The following is an 18,855-nucleotide window of genomic DNA, read 5'->3' as shown; positions in this document are numbered from 1 at the left end:
GACAGCTCCTTTTAGAGGTTTCCTTTTGATGGGAGCAAAGAAATTTGATGGTAGTTAGGGACACAGGGTTAAGGAAGGGTTTTAAACCTGTGGGTTACTTATAGCTGATGAAAATTGAAAATGAACCTTTTTTAAAGTTTTTAATTCGAGAAGTTGCAGGTTTACAGAGAAGTGCAGAAAGTACAGAGTTCCTATATTATCCCTTGTCCGCATTGTTAACACTTTGCATTAGTGTGGTACTTATGTTACAATTTAGAAAGAAAAATAGTATAATTTTACTATTAACTATACTATAGTTTATGTTAGGGTTTCTGTGTTGTATATGCCTATGTTTTTTTCTTAATTTTAATTCAGAAACAAACATAAAACCTAAAATTTTCCCTTTAACCCCAACCAAATATGTAATTCTGTGGTGTTAATTACATTCACTATTTTTTTTTAAAGATTTTATTTTTCATTTATATCTACCCCCCCGTCGTTTGCTCTCTGTGTGTTCTTCTGTGTCTGCTTGTGTTCTTGTCGGCGGCACCGGGAATCTGTGTCTCTTTTTGTTGTGTCATCTTGCTGCATCACCTCTCCGTGTACGTGGTGCCACTCCTGGACAGGCTGTGCTTTTTTCATGTGAGTGACTCTCCTTGAGGGGTGCACTTCTTGCGAATGGGGCTCCCCTATGCGGGGGACAGCCCTGGGTGGCACAGCACTCCTTGCGCACGTCAGCACTGCGCATGGGCCAACTCCCCACACGGGTCAGGAGGCCCTGGGTTAGAACCCTGGACCTCCCATGTGGTAGGCAGACGCTCTATCAGTTGAGCCAAATCCGCTTCCCTCCATTCACAATTTGATCATATTCTCAGTGTTGTGCTACACTCTCACCTCCATCCATTACCAAAACTTTCCCATCACCCCAAACTGAGACTGTGTACCAGTTAAGCACTAACTCCACATTCCCTCCCTCCACCCTGGCCCCTGGTAACTTGTATTCTAGTTTCTCTCTATAAATTTGCTTATTTTAATGATTTCATATCAGTGAGATCATACAATATTTGTCCTTTTTTATGGGATATTTCACTCCACAAGGTGTCTTCGAGGTTCAAGGTTACAGCTGAATAATTTTCCATTGTGTCTGTATGTACCACATTTTGTTTAAATGTGGAGATTGGGCTTTGATTGGAGTGGAGCAGGGCACTTCCTTTTTTTTTTAATAGCAGGAAAGGCAGAGGGCAAGGGTACAGATATGGGTAAGTTGGTAGCCCTGGTGATGGGTAGATTAAGAAGATCACTTCTGATTATTTCTTGTTTCTGTGAAATTTGAGACAAAAGTATTCATCTGAGAGTGAAGGGAGGGAAGGGGATTGTTGGAAATTTAGTGATAGAAGTGTGTGGGTCGTCCTTGAGAACCCCCAGCCCGGGTGGTTCACCAGGAAACTCGGCATGTCGTCCTAGCCATGAGGATTGACTAGAGAGGGCCTGGAGAGCAGTGTCAGCCGAGGGAAAGGCAATGAGGTGAGGTCAGGAAGCCAGGTGCGTGCTTCCACGAGTCCTCTTCCAGGGGAGTCGAACAGATGCACATACTCCTCCAGCAGTGCTTTGTGGCAACACATGTAAAGTTGTGTCTACCAGGGTTACCTCATTAGAGGCTCAGTGCCCAAGATTTTCAATGGGGGCTGCTCACTCAGGCACCCTCTGCCTCATACCTACCAGAAAACCAACTCTCAGAAGAAAATTAGCTGTTCAGCATCAACTGTACTTTTGCACAGTTGCCACTCGTGAGCCACTGTTATCAGTAAGGATGGTGGGAACACTGTCAAAATCCAAGTTCCCACATGCCAGCCAAGGGCCAGCCTTGCAGGCAGGCCTTTCAAAGAATAGTACTGTCAGGTCTGTTATGACAGCTCTTTTCTGCACAATATAAAACAGTGATTTTGTGGGGTGGGAGACCCACCATCCTAAGAGAGTGTACTAAGTTTGTCAGGCATGTGTTTTCAGGTGAAAAATATGGTGATGAATATAATCATGATTGTGGTTTTTTTTTTGTTGTTGTTGTTGTTTTTTTGGTCTTTGTATCTAACTGCTCAGAAACACAGTTAACAGTTTTAACTATGTTGTACCTAAATAAATTGACTTGGGCAAAAATGGGGTTGCTGAATCTCTGGACTGTCCATGTGCCAGCTGGGCCCTGAGCCTCAGCAGAGTTGCAATATCTACTCCTCAGTTTGTTGAACTTACCCAGGTCAGCTAAAAGGGAGGTGAGAATGGTCAGTCACCACACCAGGGAACCAAGAGTGCCTACACCTGCAAGCAGGAGAATCCCATCCATCAGTCATGTGGTATCTAAGCCCCCTCTAGATTTAGACGTGGAGTGGACATCACCATCCTAGGGTCCACAGGATGGAGGAATATAATATGGATTGGAGTGGACTTGCTGTTATTCTTTTATAGAACTGTTGTGATTCTAGCAATGGAAGAAAGTGTATCACTGATGTGGAGACAGTGGCCGTGGGAGTTGCTGAGGGCAGGGAGAGGGAGGAAGAGGTATGATAAGTGGGCATTTTTGGGCCTTGGAGTTGTCTTGAATGATATTGCAGGGACAGATGCAGGACATTATATATCCTGCCATAACCCACTGAATGGACTGGGGGAGAGTGTAAACTACAATGTAAACTATAACTATAATCCATGCAATGTAACAGTGGTCTAAAATGTATTCATCAAATGAAATGAATGTGCCACATTGAAGAAAGAGGTTGTTGATGTGGGAGGAGTGGGGCAAATCTTTTTAAAGATTTATTTTATTTATTTCTCACCCCCCCCACCCCAGTTTTCTGTTCTCTGTGTCGTCCATTTGCTGCGTATTCTTCTTTGTCTGCTTCAGTTGTTGTCAGTGGCACGGGAATCTGTGTCTCTTTTTGTTGCGTCATCTTGCTGTGTCAGCCCTCTGTGTGTGTGACACCATTCCTGGGCAGGCTGCACTTTCTTTTGTGCTGGGGGGACTCTCCTTATGGGGCGCACTCCTTGCGCGTGGGGCTCCCCTATGCCGGGGACACCCCTGCGTGGCAGGGCACTCCTTGCATACATCAGCACTGTGCATGGGCCAGCTCCACACGGGTAAAGGAGGCCCGGGGTTTGAACCACGGACCTCCCACATGGTAGGCGGACGCCCTATCCATTGGGCCAAGTCCGTTTCCCCATATTTTTTAATATGAAATTTTTTGTGATCTATGTATCTTAAAAAAAAATACAATAAAAAAATGGGGTTGCCCCTTTTTCATTCCATTCTGAGACTGAGACAAAAGTGACAATTTCTTGGATTTATTCTTCATCAGTAATCCCTTGGTAAATCCTAAATAATCCTCTCCCTAATAATAGGAGATCCACGACTCATAGAGGATAGAAGTTTTATGGAATAACCTATCCACAGGAAGAACATCAGAGCCTGGCAGCTCTTCCTTGTGATTTTTTATGGGAAGCTTTTATCTGGTTTGGTTTTGGACCAGGTATTTCAGGGCTAGATGGATGGACTAAAAATTGTAGAAATTTTTTGCTTTTCATACTCATATTTGGTTATCAACTAATTACTTAAAATGTAAAGTCTTCAGAAGAAGCGGCTCTTAACTTGGGATGTATTCGGGTGATTTTTTAAAAATATACATGATTGGAACTTACTTCTAGAGGTTGTACTTCAGTAAACCCAGGACAGAGGGCAGGATGTGTTAATTTTTGAAATGCTTCCTTTTGATTCTAATATGTGCTTCTGATTGAGTCACTTTCAAAATAGAGATTGTCAGCTTAATCTTTAACTATGTATTTTGAATTCTTCTTTCAATTGTGTAGGTGGGTTGTTTTGCTCCATGTTTTATCAAGAAACTAGAAGAATTCTTATGTCTTGGGCCACCTGCCTGGTTGGGTAGATTGGTGAGAGTATCGTGTGGACCACGTTTCTCCATCTGGAGGTGTATGTCCGAGAATCCTTGTCTCGGACAGTTGGGAGAACTTTAGATTCCAGCAAGGGAGAAACTCAACCAAATGTTGCCATGACATCTAGGTTCAAGGACAAACTTAATATTTCTTTTTTTGAAAGCTTCATACCCACAATGTTTATTTAGTCAAGTTAAATGCAGAGATGTCAGTGACAGAAACATCACAATCAATTTTTTTAGTGTGGTACATTTGTTATAAACCATGGAAGAATATTTTCATAATTATACTGTTAATTATAGTCCATTGTTTGTAATAGGGGTCACTGTGTTATACAGTTGTTTTTGTCTTTTTTTTTTTTTTTACTCTAGTAATCTATATATGACCTAAAATTTCTCCTTTTAACTCCATTCACATATATTATTCGGTGCTGTTAATTACATGCACAATTTTGTGCAATCATCACCACCATCCACTACCAAGTCTTTACAATCAGTCCCAATGGAAATTCTTACAATTTAAGCATTAGCTCCTCTTTCCCTATCCCCAGCACAGCCCCTGGTAACCTATATTCTAGGTTCTGATTGTGTGAGTTGGCTTATTCTAATAATTTCAGATCAGTGAGATCATACAGTATTTGTCCTTTTGTGCCTGGCTTATTTCATTCAACATGATTTATTTAAGGTTCACTCTTGTTGTCACATGTGTTAAAACTTCATTCCTTTATACAACTGGATAATCATTATATTTTGTTTATACAATCATTGGTTTGATGGACACTTGATTGCTTCCTTCTTTTGGCAATTACAAATAATGCCGCTATGAATATCAGTGTGCAAATATCGGTTTAAGTTCCTGCTTTCAATTATTTTGGGTGTATACTTAGTAGTGGGATTGCTGGGTCATATGGTAATTCTATACTTAGCTTTCAGAGGAACTGCCAAAACTGTCTCCCACAGCTGCTGCCCCATTTTACATTCCTGTCTGCGATGAAAGAGTGGTCCTATTTCTCCACATTCTCTCTAATACTTGTATTTTTTGTGTTGTTGTTGTTAGTAATTTTAGTGGGTGTGAATTGGTATCTCATTATGGTTTTAATTTGCATTTCTCTAATAGCTAATGATGTTGAGCATCTTTTCATGTGCTTTTTAGCTATTTGTATATTTTCTTTGGAAAGATGTCTATTCAAGTATTTTGCACGTTTTAAAATTGGGTTGTTTGTCTTTTTATTGTTGAGTTGTAGGATTTTATATTTTTTGATATTAAATATTTATGGGATATGTGGTTCCCAAATGTTTTCTCCTGTTGAGTAGGTTATCTTTTCACTTCCGTGATGAAGTCCTGTGATGCATAAGAGTTTTTAATTTTGATGAAGTCCCGTTCATCTATTCTTTTTTCTTTTGTTAATTGTGCTTTGGGTGTAAAGTCTAAGAGACCATTGACTAACAAGATCCTGAAGATGCTTCCTTATGTTTTCTTCTAGGAGTTTTATAGTCCTCCTTCTTATAGTTAGATCTTAATCCATTTTGAATTAATTTTTCATTTTTTGCAAATGGATATCCAGTTCTCCAGCAACATTTGTTGAATAGACTGTTGTTTTCCTTGGCCATTTGGGGCTCTTAATCCTTCAAATAAGTTTAATAATTGGCCTTTTCATTTCTGCAAAGTAGGCTGTTGGAATTTTGATTGGGATTGGGTTGAATGTGTAACCACTTTATAGCATTATTTTAATATTAAGTCTTGCAATCCATTATCATGGAATAACTTTCTATTTATTTTGGTCTTCTTTTTAATTACTTTCAGGAACGATTTTTTGTAAACTGCATACAGGTATGGGTTATTAATATATATATTTTTATTTATAGGAGCTTAAGATTTACAGAAAAGCCATGCAGAAGATAGAGTTCCCATGTTACCCCTCTGCTACAGTTTGCCATATTATTAACTTGTTGCATTAACATGATATCTTTGTTACAATTGATGAAAATTATTTAATTTATATTATTATAGTCCATAGTTTGCACTAGAGTTCATTCTTTTTGCTGTAGAGTTCTATTCTACTAGGCATACACAACCTAAAATTGATGATTTTTGCCACTCTCAAATATACAATTCAGTTTTAACAAGAATAACCTTTTAAAAAGCTTTTGACCTCTGCTTCCATTAGTCTACCTAAAATTTCTTTCATTCATTTTTTTCCTTCATGCAGCACATATTGAATAACCTATAGTAGCCACGAACTATCTAAGGTGAGTCTCTTGTAGGCAGCATATAGATGGCTCATTTTTTTTATTCCATTCTCTCAGCCTCTGTCTTTTGATTGGGGAGTTTAGTCTATTCACATTCAATGATACTGCTATAAATGCATTTTTGTACGCTCACCATTTTATTCTTTGACTTTTATTTGTCAAACCATATTTTTGTCTGTCGCCTTCCTCTTATGCTTATCCTTTCTGACTGTCTTCCCTTCTATGCTGTCCTCCAAACCTCTCTCTCTCTTGCTTTTTCATTTTGGGCTACAGGGCTCCCTTTAGTGCTTCTTGCAAAGCGGAATTCTTTTTTATGAACTCTCCTAAGTTTCTGTTTATTTGTATGAATACTTTAAAGATTTATTTATTTATTTAATTTCCCCCCCTCCCCTGGTTGTCTGTTCTTGGTGTCTATTTGTTGCGTCTTGTTTCTTTGTCTGCTTTTGTTTCTTTGTCCGCTTCCGTTGTCGTCAGCGGCACGGGAAGTGTGGGCGGTGCCATTCCTGGGCAGGCTGCTCTTTCTTTTCATGCTGGGCGGCTCTCCTCACGGGCGCACTCCTTGCGCGTGGGGGCTCCCCCACGCGGGGGACACCCTTGTGTGGCACGGCACTCCTTGCGCGCATCAGCACTGCGCATGGCCAGCTCCACACGGGTCGAGGAGGCCCGGGGTTTGAACCGCGGACCTCCCATATGGTAGACGGACGCCCTAACCACTGGGCCAAAGTCCGTTTCCCTGTATGAATACTTTAAACTCTCCTTCATATTTGAAGGCCAGTTTTGCTGGATAAAAAATTCTCAGCTGGCAGTTTTTCTCTTTCAGTATCCTAATTGTATCAGACCACTGTTTTCTTGCCTCCCTGGTGTCTGATGAGAAATCCGCACTAAGTCTTACTGGGTGTCCCTTAGATGGGATGGTTTGCTTCTCCCTTGCTGCTCTCAGAATTTTCTCTTAACTTTGACATTCTAAATAGTATGTATCTTGGAGTAAGTCTACTTGAATTTATTTTGACTGGAAGACGCTGTCCTTCTTGGATATATTAGTTCATTTCTTTCATGAGAGTTGGGAGATGTTCAGATTTTCAGCTATTATTTCTTCATACTCTTTCTCCCCCTTTTCCCTTCTGTTCTCCTTCTGAAACTCCTGTGACACGTGTATTGTTGGGCTTCATGTTATCATTCAACTCCCAGAGCACTTGCTCAAGTTTTTCCATTCCTCTCTCTGTTTTTCCCTCTCTTCAATTTCAGTTCTGTCTTCTGCATCACTTATTCTTTCTTCTGTCATTTTGTGTCTGCTGTTGTATGCCTCTACTGTGCTTTTGATCTTGCCTATCATGTCTTTCATTCTCATAGGCTCTGTTATTTTCCTGTACAGGTTTTCAAGTTCTTATTTGTGCTCACCCAGTGTCTTCTTTTTCTTTTTACAATTATGTAAGGAGGTACCAGGGATTGAATCCAGGACCTTGTACTTGGGAAGCAGGCACTCAACCACTGAGCTACCTCTATCTGCTTTCTACCCATTGTGTTCTTGATGTCCTTTATCTTTGGCCATATTGTCTTTAAACTTGTTGATTTATATGAAACTCATTGATTTGTTGTCTCAAATTTTGTGTCTCACCTGAGGCTTTGATGTATTCCTTTGCTTGCGTCATTTCCTTAGTATGGCTTGTGATTGTTTGCTTATGTCTAGGCATCTGATTATTATGGTGCATTTATTCTAATCCTCAAGTTCTATTGCAGAGGGATTTAGTGGTGGGATACTGCGTGTTATTGCTATTCTTTGATTCTTTTTTTTTTAATTTAAAAATTTAAAAAATTTTAAATTTCTCTCCCCTATCTCTCCATTGTCTGCTCTCTGTGTCCATTCACTGTGTGTTCTTCTGTGTCTGCTTGTATTCTCATTAGGCGGCACTGGGAACTGATCCTGGGATCTTCCGGAGTGGGAGAGAGGCACTCATTCTCTGGTGCCACCTCAGCTCCCTGGTCTTCTGTGTCTCTTATTGTCTCTCCTCTGTGTCCCTTTTTGTTGTGTCATCTTGCTGCACCAGCTCTCCACGTGGACCAGCACTCTGCGCAGGCCAGCTCTCTGCACAGGCCAGCTCTCTGTGAGGCCAGCACTCTGTGTGGGCCAGCTCACCACACGGACCAGCTTGCCCTCACCAGGAGGCCCTGAATATCAAACCCTGGACTTCCCACATGGTAGACTGGAGCCCAATTGCTTGAGCCACATCTGCTTCCCTGTTCTCTGATTCTTGGTTCAACCTCTTCTAGCTCTTTAGGATTGTCCTTGCTTAGCTGCTCAAATTCTGGCTATAGAAACAGTTTTGGGCTACAGACCCACTTCCAAGGGCCTTGGGAAGGAGGCTGTAAAGTCCTGAAAAAGACCTTTTTATTTATTTACTTGTATTTTCCTTGCCTGCACTTCCTTGGTTGGCCAGTAGATAACACTCTTTGGCAGACCTCTCAGCTCAAACCCTGGTTGGAGTGTATTCTCTGTAACTCCAGACACAACAGTGTGACAGGATCCTGCCTCAGGATTCTTCAGAGCCTTGTAAATCAGACTTCCTCAAATGCTGTTCTCCTCCCTTTGCCAGCAGCCACTTCCTTTTTCCCAGGTAGGAAATAATTCCATTCTCCTCTGCATCCTCCACAACAGTCCAGTCAGTGGGGAGGGTGTTTGTGAGAGCTGGGTCTCCTTAGTCCCCTGCTGGCTTCCGGGGCAAACAGTTTGGTGGCCCCAAACGGCCTGGAGGGACTTTCAGGGCACAACAGACCAAATTTGTGCACCAAAACCTGAATCAGGGAAGTGGACTTGGCTCAATGGTTAGAGCATCTGCCTACCACATGGGGGGTCCACGGTTCAAACCCAGGGCCTCCTGACCTATGTGATGAGCTGGCCCACGTGCAAGGAGTGCCGTGCCACGCAGGGATGTCCCCCGCGAGGGGTGCCCCATGCACAAAGAGTGTGCCCCATAGGGAGAGCCGTCCAGCGCGAAAGAAAGTTCAGTCTGCCCAGGAGTGGCGCTGCACACATGGAGAGCCGATGCAGCAAGATGATGCAGCAAAAGGAGACGCAGATTCCTGGTGTAGCTGACAAGAATAGAAGCAGACGCAGAAGAACACACAGCGAATGGATATAGAGAACAGACAACTGGGGCGGGGGCAAGGGCAGAGAAATAAATACATCTTTAAAAAAAAAAAAGAAAAAGCTGAATCAGGCTCAGGCTGTGTCCCTCTGTCTCCCCTTTCCTGGGGAAGTGGACCCCTGTGTCCCCTTCTGTCTGTAGCTGCCAGCCAGAGGCTGGACAGTTCAGAGCTGTTTGCTTTGAGGGTGGGGGATGGGTGCCGGCATCTGTAGCCACAGCTTTGGCTCAGTTTTCCCTTCATGATTCTTTTTCTTTGTCTTTGATAGTCTATCTACTACGTGGTGTCCAGGCTCCCTCTGGAACATTATTTCTGGGTCTTTTCTACCTGTCTTCTAGCTAGTCTTCTGGTAGAGAAGTGAGTCTTGAGCCTCCCTGCTCCTCCAACTTCTTGGAACCTCTTTAGTGCATTTTAAATTTCTGTTGCTGTGGTCTTCAGCTTTGCTTGGTTCCTTTACGTAATTTCTTCTATTGCTTTTTTCTTTGTGTTCATCTATTATTTTCCTGATTTCCTTTAGCTCTTTGAGTATATTTAAGACCATTTAAAAAACACTGCTCTAGTCCTCCTCCTTGGTGGTTGCTAATGCTTTAGTCTTTTTCCTTTGTCTATGGCATAGGTTACTGATTCTATGTTTTATAATTTCTTGTTGAAATAAGGCATTTTGATGTATTAATGTGTTGTTGCTGGAATTTAGTTTCTGAGGCATCTGTTCCTTGAGCTCATACACAGCTGGTGGTGTGAAAGAAGTGTAAAAGTAAACACCTTTTCCAGTCTTTGCAGATTGACTTGTTCAGGTGTGCTGTCCTTCCTTCAGAGTTTATCCATACCGTGAGTTTAGAGAACAGCTTGAGACCAAATTATAGGGGCCTCCTGATATTTTCTGTGGACACCGCTTGTCTTGGGCATGTGCCTGTGGCCCTGGGAATCCCCTGATTACGTGGATACAAGTGGCCTTTTCTTGCCTAGGAAACCACTTCCTCCTGGCCTTAGGCACTGTGCTGTGTGTTCTGCAGCCAGCAGTCCCTTTCTCCAAGTAGCCACAACTTGACTTTTACCCCGCAGCATTCTCTAGGATGGCTCTGTGAGCTGCTTTTCCTACATGCAGGGCAGGTTCTGGGATGGTGAGCCTTTGAGTGCACCAGAGAGGTTTGGCTGGGTGTGCACGCTCCCATTATGTGCAGTGGGGTGACTCCTCCCTGTGGAACTGGGGCCAGGCCTGGGGGCCTAGTCCACTCCATGCTGAGCTGGGGAGGGCCCAGTCATGGCATCATGAGATCCTACTGCTTTTACTTTATTTTATTTTTTAAAGATTTATTTTTTATTTCTTTCTCTCCCCCCTGCCCCCAGTTGTCTACTCTCTGTGTCCATTTGCTGTGTGTTCTTCTGTGACGGCATCTATGCTTATCAGCGGCACGGGAATCTGTGTTTCTTTTTGTTGTGTCATCTGATTGTGTCAGCTCTCTGTGTGTGTGGTGCCATTCTCGGGCTGGCTACACTTTCTTTCGTGCTGGGCGGCTCTCCTTATGGGGCGCACTCCTTGTGCGTGGGGTTCCCCTATGTGTGGGACACCCCTGCGTGGCATGGCACTCATTGCATGCATCAGCACTGCGCGTGGGCCAGCTGCACATGGGTTGCAGAGGCCCGGGGTTTGAACAGTGGACCTCCCATGTGGTAGGTGGACGCCCTATCCATAGGGCCAAGTCTTCTTCCCCCTACTGCTTTTAAATGGCCTTTCTTTTGGTTTTGCACTCATCCTGTTTCTGAGGTCCTTTAACTGTTTTCTGGAACTTTGAGGAAGATATTTCTGGTCAGTTTTTGCTGGTTGTTCAAAGCTTCTGTTGGGGGATGGAGTCCTGCAGCACCCACCTCTGCCATCTTGATTAGGTAGGCAGAAACATTCTTTGGTATGTATAGAACACAGATCCTGAGTTTGCATAAGTACTCTTTTCTGACATCTGTCTGTTTGAGAACATCCTGAGGTCTGTTGATTTTCTCATCCCGCTCCCATTTCACAACTGCCCATCCCTACTTCATAAAATAAAGGCGTATTTCTCTCCTATTCCCAATCTTGCTCTGATGCATTGCTTTGGGTCGTGAAAATCTCCTGGAAAAATAAAAGGAACTATTTGAGAATGTGTAGCTCCATGAGGGAAGGCAGATCAAAAAGAGCTTCTATGAAAAGTGTTGAAGGCTGGAGCTCTTGTGGCGGAGGCAGGGGCTGGACTTGGGCGTGGGAGCCAATGCTGGGCTCCAGGTAGGTGAAGTACCATGCAGTGCAGGGCCTGCTCCAGCTGTGGAGTCATGGGGATCAGCAGCAAGATGAGCTGCAGGATCCCGAGTGCCACTGGGAATTGCAAGAATCAGGAGTTTATGAGGGCTTCGTGGTGTATTTGATTAACTTCGCTGTGTTACAGCCGAGCCCTCTAGTCTAAAATCTTCTGCTACCAGCATCTTTGATAGTGTTGTGCCTTTATGTGAGAATAGTTTCATTCTGGGAGATGAGAGAGGGTAGTGCTTTCTTTTGGAGTTTTAAGTACTAGACCTGGTAACAAGTATTTCAGAGTTTGCACAAGTTCACAGCAGCATAAACCACTAATGTCAGACAGACTTACAGTGATGGAACTGCAACCTAATGTCAGTAATGAACCTCTGAGGGTGACTGCCCCCTCTGAAGTTGTGATATTAAGCCAGAATCAGATGAGCTCATTGATGAAGGTCTCAATTTTGTGCTGGTGCATCCCTTATCTCAGGAATAAAACCTGCAGCAACACTTAACATTTGATTCTTCTTTCCTTTCTATTGAAATTTATTGGCCTGCTGCAAGTTGAAATGTAGTTAGTGGTGCTCATTTAAGCAGACTGCAGTTACAACAGCAGCAAAATAATATTCATGGTTCTAAACAATTTGATATAGAGAACAGGTAGGTCTATGAAACAGGACATTTGTGTGACTCAAAATTGCTTCACAGCTTAGAGGAGACATACAGTCCCTTCTTCAGAAACAACTTGGCAAAAATGAATATTGAGGAAGAAAACTTTCAGAAGAGAAAGTTGCCTATAGTAAGTTCAGCTGTTAAGCAAAAATAATTCAATCATTATTGAGGAGAAAATGATTATTATTCCCAGGTAGGAAGCGTCTTCAGCAGTGTTCAGTGCCAGCAAAAGCTGAAAGGAGAGCTTCCAAATATGCTTACACTTCCAGTTGCTCCCTGAAATCAGACTTCTCAAGAAGAATTGCCTTCAGAAATGATCCAGGGATAAAGTAGGACTACCAGAATAAGATCACCTATTAAAGAAGAGGAAAGGAGATGATATAGAAAAGAGTCAAGGAGCACAACAGACGCAGTTGTTTTCCCGACTGCAAATTCACCTAGTCAAGCTGAGATGAGTGAGTAAAGTGCGGCACAGAAACCAGAAACAATTTAGGAGCATTGCAAGTACTGGTCTGCCTGTAAATGGGGGATGAGGATGCTTACCATCATCCCGTTTCAGCTTGTAAGCCTTTCATTTGTAAATTTGCTGAAAAATGTTTGTTCATCCAGATCGTAAAAATGCCATAAAATGTGCTAAACCAGGTTGTCCTATCACACGCATGAGTAGAAGGATCCCAGCATTGCCTCCAAAGCCAGCAGCGACAGCACCAGCACCACCTTGTGGTAGTCAGCTCTGCCATTGCTTCCCTGCTTGTTAGAAAACGGCACATCCCTTCTATCATCCGAAACATTGCAGCCTTAATGGGGTACAAGCCCTGACTTTATGCTTTACTGTCCCACCTTTACACAACCACCACAACATGCCTCGAAATGAACTCACCCTCATACCAGTGAATGGCACCCAGTCCTGCCTGGCAGATGATCATGAGTTTGAAAATTTCCCTCTACCAGTGAAAGATGTTTCTCAGTACTTGTCAGATCTTTGAAACTCAAAATATATTGCGTTCCTAATAAGCTTATTGCCTGTCTGATGTGTCTTATTTTTCAAGTGTGTAAGCATGCTATCACAAGTGAATGTCAACTTTGTGGGTCCTGCAATGCATTTTCTTTTAATTGCCCCCCCCTGCAGCTTGCTTGCTGTCTGCTCTCTTTCCATTTGCTGTACGTTCTTCTCTGTGTCTGTATTTATTTTTATTTATTCCTCCCCCCCTTGTGACTTGCTTGTTGTCTGCTCTCTGTATCCATTTGCTGTGTGCTCACCTGCATTTTCCCTTTTTTTCTTGCGTCACCTTCCTGAGTTGGCTCTCCACGGCACTTGCGGGCCAGTGGCACTCTGCAGCGCTTGCGAGCTGGCTGGCAGCTCTCCACAGCGTGTGGGCGAGCCTGCCTTCACAAGGAGGCCCCGGGACGCGAACCCAGGGCCTCCCATATGGTAGACGGGAGCCCAAGTGATTGAGCTGCAGCTGCTTCCCCTGCAATGCATTTTGAACACTGCTTGCCTCCCTAAGAAGGCATTCAGTTAGAAAGAGGAAGTATAACTCTTTGGCATAACTTGAACTACGGGTAGATATTAAGAAAAGAAAAAAATGCCAGTTCATAAAGCTGGAAATACTGTTTTCTACCTGTAAGGTTCCAGGAAGAAGAGATTCAAATATGAATTATTTTAGGACTGAGCATGAACGGTGATCCCAAGTCACATTGTGTTGCTATGTCATGGCTGAGTTTTTGTCTTTGATGTAATACATGAAGGATGTTTGATCACCCCTCCACCTAACTGACGTACATTCACAGGAAGGGCCATAGTGACCCTGCTGGACCTGGGACTGCAGCAGTAACTAGTGAGGAGGGTACTCACTGGGCTAAGAGGCAAGAGAATATCTGATTGGTCTTGATTCAAAGAACTTGACTACGTTAAAAAAAATTCAGGGCAGTTTATTGGTATATTCCATAGAGGATGACGGTCCACATATAACACCAGAAGATTCTTCTCAGACAATTGCATTGATCCTTGATGGAGATCCAAGACTGTTCAATTGGGAAATTATTTGACTGTCACCTTTTTGGTCTCTTGCTCATAGCAAAGAGGAAGGTTACCCTGTTCCAGAATTTTTTATAGACCCATTTTTCTCCAAAAGTAGAGGTGGAAATTTTGTCCTTTCAACTAGTCTTGCTGGTTATTTACGAGCCCAGGAAGTGGTAGTTCCCATGGTACACAATGGCTATGGATTTTTCTACCACGACAGATATGACAGGCTTGTTCAGCTTGGAAATCAGTCCAGAGACTGATGCAGAAAACTGGTTCAGTTTTGCACTTTCCATGATAAGATACAGTTGATGAATACTTGTCAACTTTGGAGACTAATCATTTATTAAGCAGTTACCAAAATATGTCATTAATCTGGGTGCTGGGAGTAAATTGGTGATATGAGATGGGAAGGAATGTTGACTTGAAAGAAATTTGTTAAATATTTCATAGAAATTACAAGAATCATTCTCTCTAAATATATTCTGCCATAGACAGTAGAAATATTATTTTTAAGTTTCCTCTGAAGTGGCAACAATGTAAATTATGAAACAATGAATATAGAACTATGCAGTGTTTAAGCTTCAACAATGAAGAACTACAGATTTCAACAATGCAAATCTTACTCTAATTTTAAAATATTTTTGTTGGTACTTATGTAGGTTATAAATTCTGTCCCTTAACATTATTGTAGAGTACATCTTTCAAGCACCTTAACATTTTCTAGTTGCTAAAGGGTATAACATACATTACTGGATGCTCATTTCCCTGAAGTCAATGTCTTCCACATTCATCACAGAGATACTAGTGTACTATGCTTGGGAAGGATCACTACCATTTAATGGTGATATAAAATATAGAATTTCTGTTGAACACACAGAAAAATTTGGTTGTAGTAGGGATATTTATACTCCATAATTCAAACACAAAAAACCCTAACAAAATTTATGGTATAGTGATATTGTAATTAGTTTTGTGACTATAAAGATAAAACACTTAACATTTAAAATAAATTGTTTTAGTAACTTTTTTCTCTAGTTAGTATGTTGTCTTCTGTTTAACATCTACTCTCATCTATATTATTATTTTCTTTCATCTATTTATTCTTTTTATTTTATTTTGAAGTTCTTGATTATCATTAATTTTTAGCATTCTTTTTTAATGTAAATTTTAAGGGTTTCTAAGTATCACTTTAAGAACATCCCACATGTTTTCATATGTTGTCTTTTTTGTTATTGTTCCATTCTAAGTGTTTTCTAATTTCCTATTTCAGTTCATTGACTTTGGGTTGCTTACAGGTATGTTTTCAATTTCCAAATACATTTATAAAAAGTTATTTTTAAAAAGTTTATACTTTATTTGCATCACCCAGTATTTGTTTAATATTATAACTGTTCTGCCTGTTTTTCAAAATATATTTATTATTGTATTCAAACTGCATCCATTAGCTCCTATTAGTTATTTAGGTTTTTAAAATTTTTATTTGCTTCACCTATTAGTTATTGAGAGATGTGTCTTGAAATTACTGAGCTTGTTTGGGGGATTTGTCAATTTTTCCTTGTAATTCTGTCAGTTTTTGACCGTTATATACTTTGAGATTAGGTTGATTAGGTGTATAAATTGTAGACTTATATATTTTCCTGATGAATTACTCATTTTATATAATCACTGTTGTCTGTAGTGAGGATTTTTACCTTAAAGTTCCTGCTTTTCTCTTGTTAATGTAATGCGGCTTTATTTTGGTTATTTGTTTGGTTATCTTTTTCTATCCTTTTGTTTTCATTTTTCCTGTGTCCTTGTGTGTGGATGTTTTTTGAAAACAATAACTGGGTTTTTCTGTTCACTGTGAAATCTTTATGTCTTAGCAGTGTCCAGGCCATTTACATTTATTGTAAATACATTTTTGTTTCTATCATTTTTTTGTCCTTTTTAAAAAAAAATTTTTTTTCCTATGTTTAATATTCTAACCATCTTTTGAATTAGTTTAGTATATTTTCCTTACTAAACTTTCCCCTTGTTTGGAAGACATACACTCCATTTTTGTTTTTTTAGTGGCTACCCAATTGAAACTTGCACACAGAACCTATCAAAAGTCTAAAGTTAATCACTGTCTTTTATGCTCCTTCCAAGGATCCTCTCCTGTGACCCCTAGTCTTCAGTTCTTTTAATTTGTAGAGAGAATGTGATTGGGGTAGCTTGCTTCAGATGTCTACCTCTGGATCATAGCTATTTTAAAGTGTGTGTGAGAGAATTTTCGTATTTAAAATTTAGATTTTAGAAATAAGGCAACTGGCTTCCTCTCTGTAGCCCTTTATCCTCTTCCTCCTTCCCTGTACTATACATTGGAGGCGTTTATGAACTTGTTAGCTGTATCTAATACAGAATTGATGCAAAGCCAAGTATGTCTCATTCCATATGCTTTCTGTAAGGCTCCTTCACATAAATTCACAGACTAGGGGAAATACCACCATTTTTGGTTTATCTGAATATACCTTCCCCCCACTGGTCATCTGTCATTGCGCTGTTCCAAAGCCCCTGGTCGTTTGTGTCTTTTTCTTTGTTCTTTCGTCCTTTTACATTAGTGCTTCTCTTTTTCAGAATTCCTGGGCAACTTTGAGCAAGAGTCATCAGTGTTCCCCGGTTAGGAGATTGAACTATGCCCTAACATTTATTGGAGGTTCAGGACCACGGACAGATGCAGATGCACTACCTGTCTTAGTCTTATACACAGGCATTTGAACATGCTAAGCCAGTTCTCAGAATCTCCACTGGTCATCATTCTGTTTAAATTTTAGTGAACTCCTCATTTTTATTAATCATCTTACAGCGAGTTCTTGCCTCTTTAAGGTTTTCATCTCATTTGCTTATATAATATGTTCTTGCCATTTCCTTTGAATTCCCATAAGGAACCTAAGAATTAGATTAAGTAACTTATCCAAGGGTAGACAGCTATTTAATGACAGAGCCAGAGGTTTTTTTTTTTTCAAGATTTATTTTATTTATTTCTCTCCCCCTCCCCCCTGTTGTCTGCTTTCTGTGTCCATTTGCTGTGTGTTCTTCTGTGTCCACTTGCATTCTTGTCAGGCGGCACCAGGAATCTGTTTCTCTCTTTGTTGTGTCATCTTGCTGTGTCAGCTCTATGTGTGTGTGGCACCACTCCTGGGCGGGCTGTGCTTTTTTGCGTGGGGCGGCTCTCCTTGTGGGGTGCACTCCTTGTGCATGGGGCCACGCCTGTGCGGGGGGCACCCCTGTGTGGTATGGCACTCCTTGCACACTGCAGCACTATGCTTGGGCCAGCTCACCACACAGGCGAGGAGGCTGTGGGTATCGAACACTGGACCTTCACATGGTAGGCGGATGCTCTATCAGTTGAGCCATATCCACTTCCCAGAGCCAAGTTTTGAACCCAGGTATTTCTGACTGTAAAGCCACAGCTCTTAATTACTTGATATGCCTTATTTATGGCATTTAAATGTGTTTTTAAAAATGCATTTATATTTCTTTTCAAAAATTACTTACACATTTTCCCCATTTCCTATTATAAGGCTCTTTTCTCTTACTACATTGCAAGAGTTCTGAATTTTAAGTATAACACTCTGTCCTTCATGGAGGAGAGATATTTCCCCATTTGCCATTATCTTTCTTTTAAACTTAGAGTATTTTAAAAAATATAGTACTTTTTTATCCAGTTCAAATCTTTGTCTTTTCCTTTAGAGTTGTTGCTTTTGGCATCCTTCTAAGAAAAGTCCTTCATCCCAAGAACGTTAAAATACCCTATTTCTTCTAATACATTTATGGTATACATATGTTGGCTTTTAGATAATCTGTCTATAATTGAACTGCTAATACTTAATAGCTGGTAAGGCAAGGCCCTTCATATTTCTTTTTAAATGTTTTCTATTCTTCCATACTTATAAGTGACTTACGAATCATTTTATAAATTTTCTGTCACTCCAAAAAATCTAATTGGGCAGAAGTTAATCTTTTAAATACAAACTAAGCTGTCAAACAAATTTCTTTTCAATTTTGCCATAGTTTAAACGTATGGAATAGTTTAAAAACACCATTTATAATAGTGTTCTTTTTAGGTGGGTAGAAATAAATTTATGTGGGGTTTATATTTATTTCCATTCTCCTTGAGACCATATGGTGAGATTAAATTACTACCATGGGAAAACTGATTAGGTGACTACCCAGACTATTTACTTGTTTTTGGCATAGTGGCTGGTGCTGAATAGGTACTCAATAAAGAGTTCATTGAATACAGAATTAAATGAATAATGAAGGCATTATCTTGGTGAATTTATGTGACTCTCAGAATTAGGGACACTAACATTTCACTGATCTCAGGAAATGTAGATAAACTTGAATACCAGTTTAACAGTTATAGTAAAGAATACACCATACATCTAAGTCATTTGTATTAACCCCACCAGGGCAGTTTTATTTCCTGCTGGAAATCTATTATCAGAAATTTGCTTAAAGAATGGAATTGGAATAAGAGTGGTTACTTTAATGGATCCAAATTCTGACTGGTAGGAATCTGCAGTCCATGGGAAGACTACTACACGTAAATATTCTTTGCTGATCAGGGT

General features: G+C 40.9%; 1 protein-coding gene and 2 pseudogenes across 11 annotated transcripts in view; all 3 read left to right on the top strand.

The window, feature by feature from the left end:
- The window catches only part of CDC42BPA (CDC42 binding protein kinase alpha), a 382,935-nt gene that overhangs the window by 23,732 nt on the left and 340,348 nt on the right, over positions 1–18,855 (top strand). The gene's annotated exons all lie outside the window — the stretch shown is intronic.
- Positions 1,235–12,406, top strand: LOC139436317 (zinc finger CCCH domain-containing protein 14-like; annotated as a pseudogene).
- On the top strand, positions 12,491–13,572 carry LOC139436248 (zinc finger CCCH domain-containing protein 14-like; annotated as a pseudogene).

The sequence above is a fragment of the Dasypus novemcinctus genome, chromosome 13 (genome assembly GCF_030445035.2).
Source record: "Dasypus novemcinctus isolate mDasNov1 chromosome 13, mDasNov1.1.hap2, whole genome shotgun sequence".
Taxonomy (NCBI): Eukaryota; Metazoa; Chordata; class Mammalia; order Cingulata; family Dasypodidae; genus Dasypus; species Dasypus novemcinctus.
Note: the sequence above shows the minus strand (reverse complement) of the source record. Positions and strands in the feature narration are given on the sequence as shown.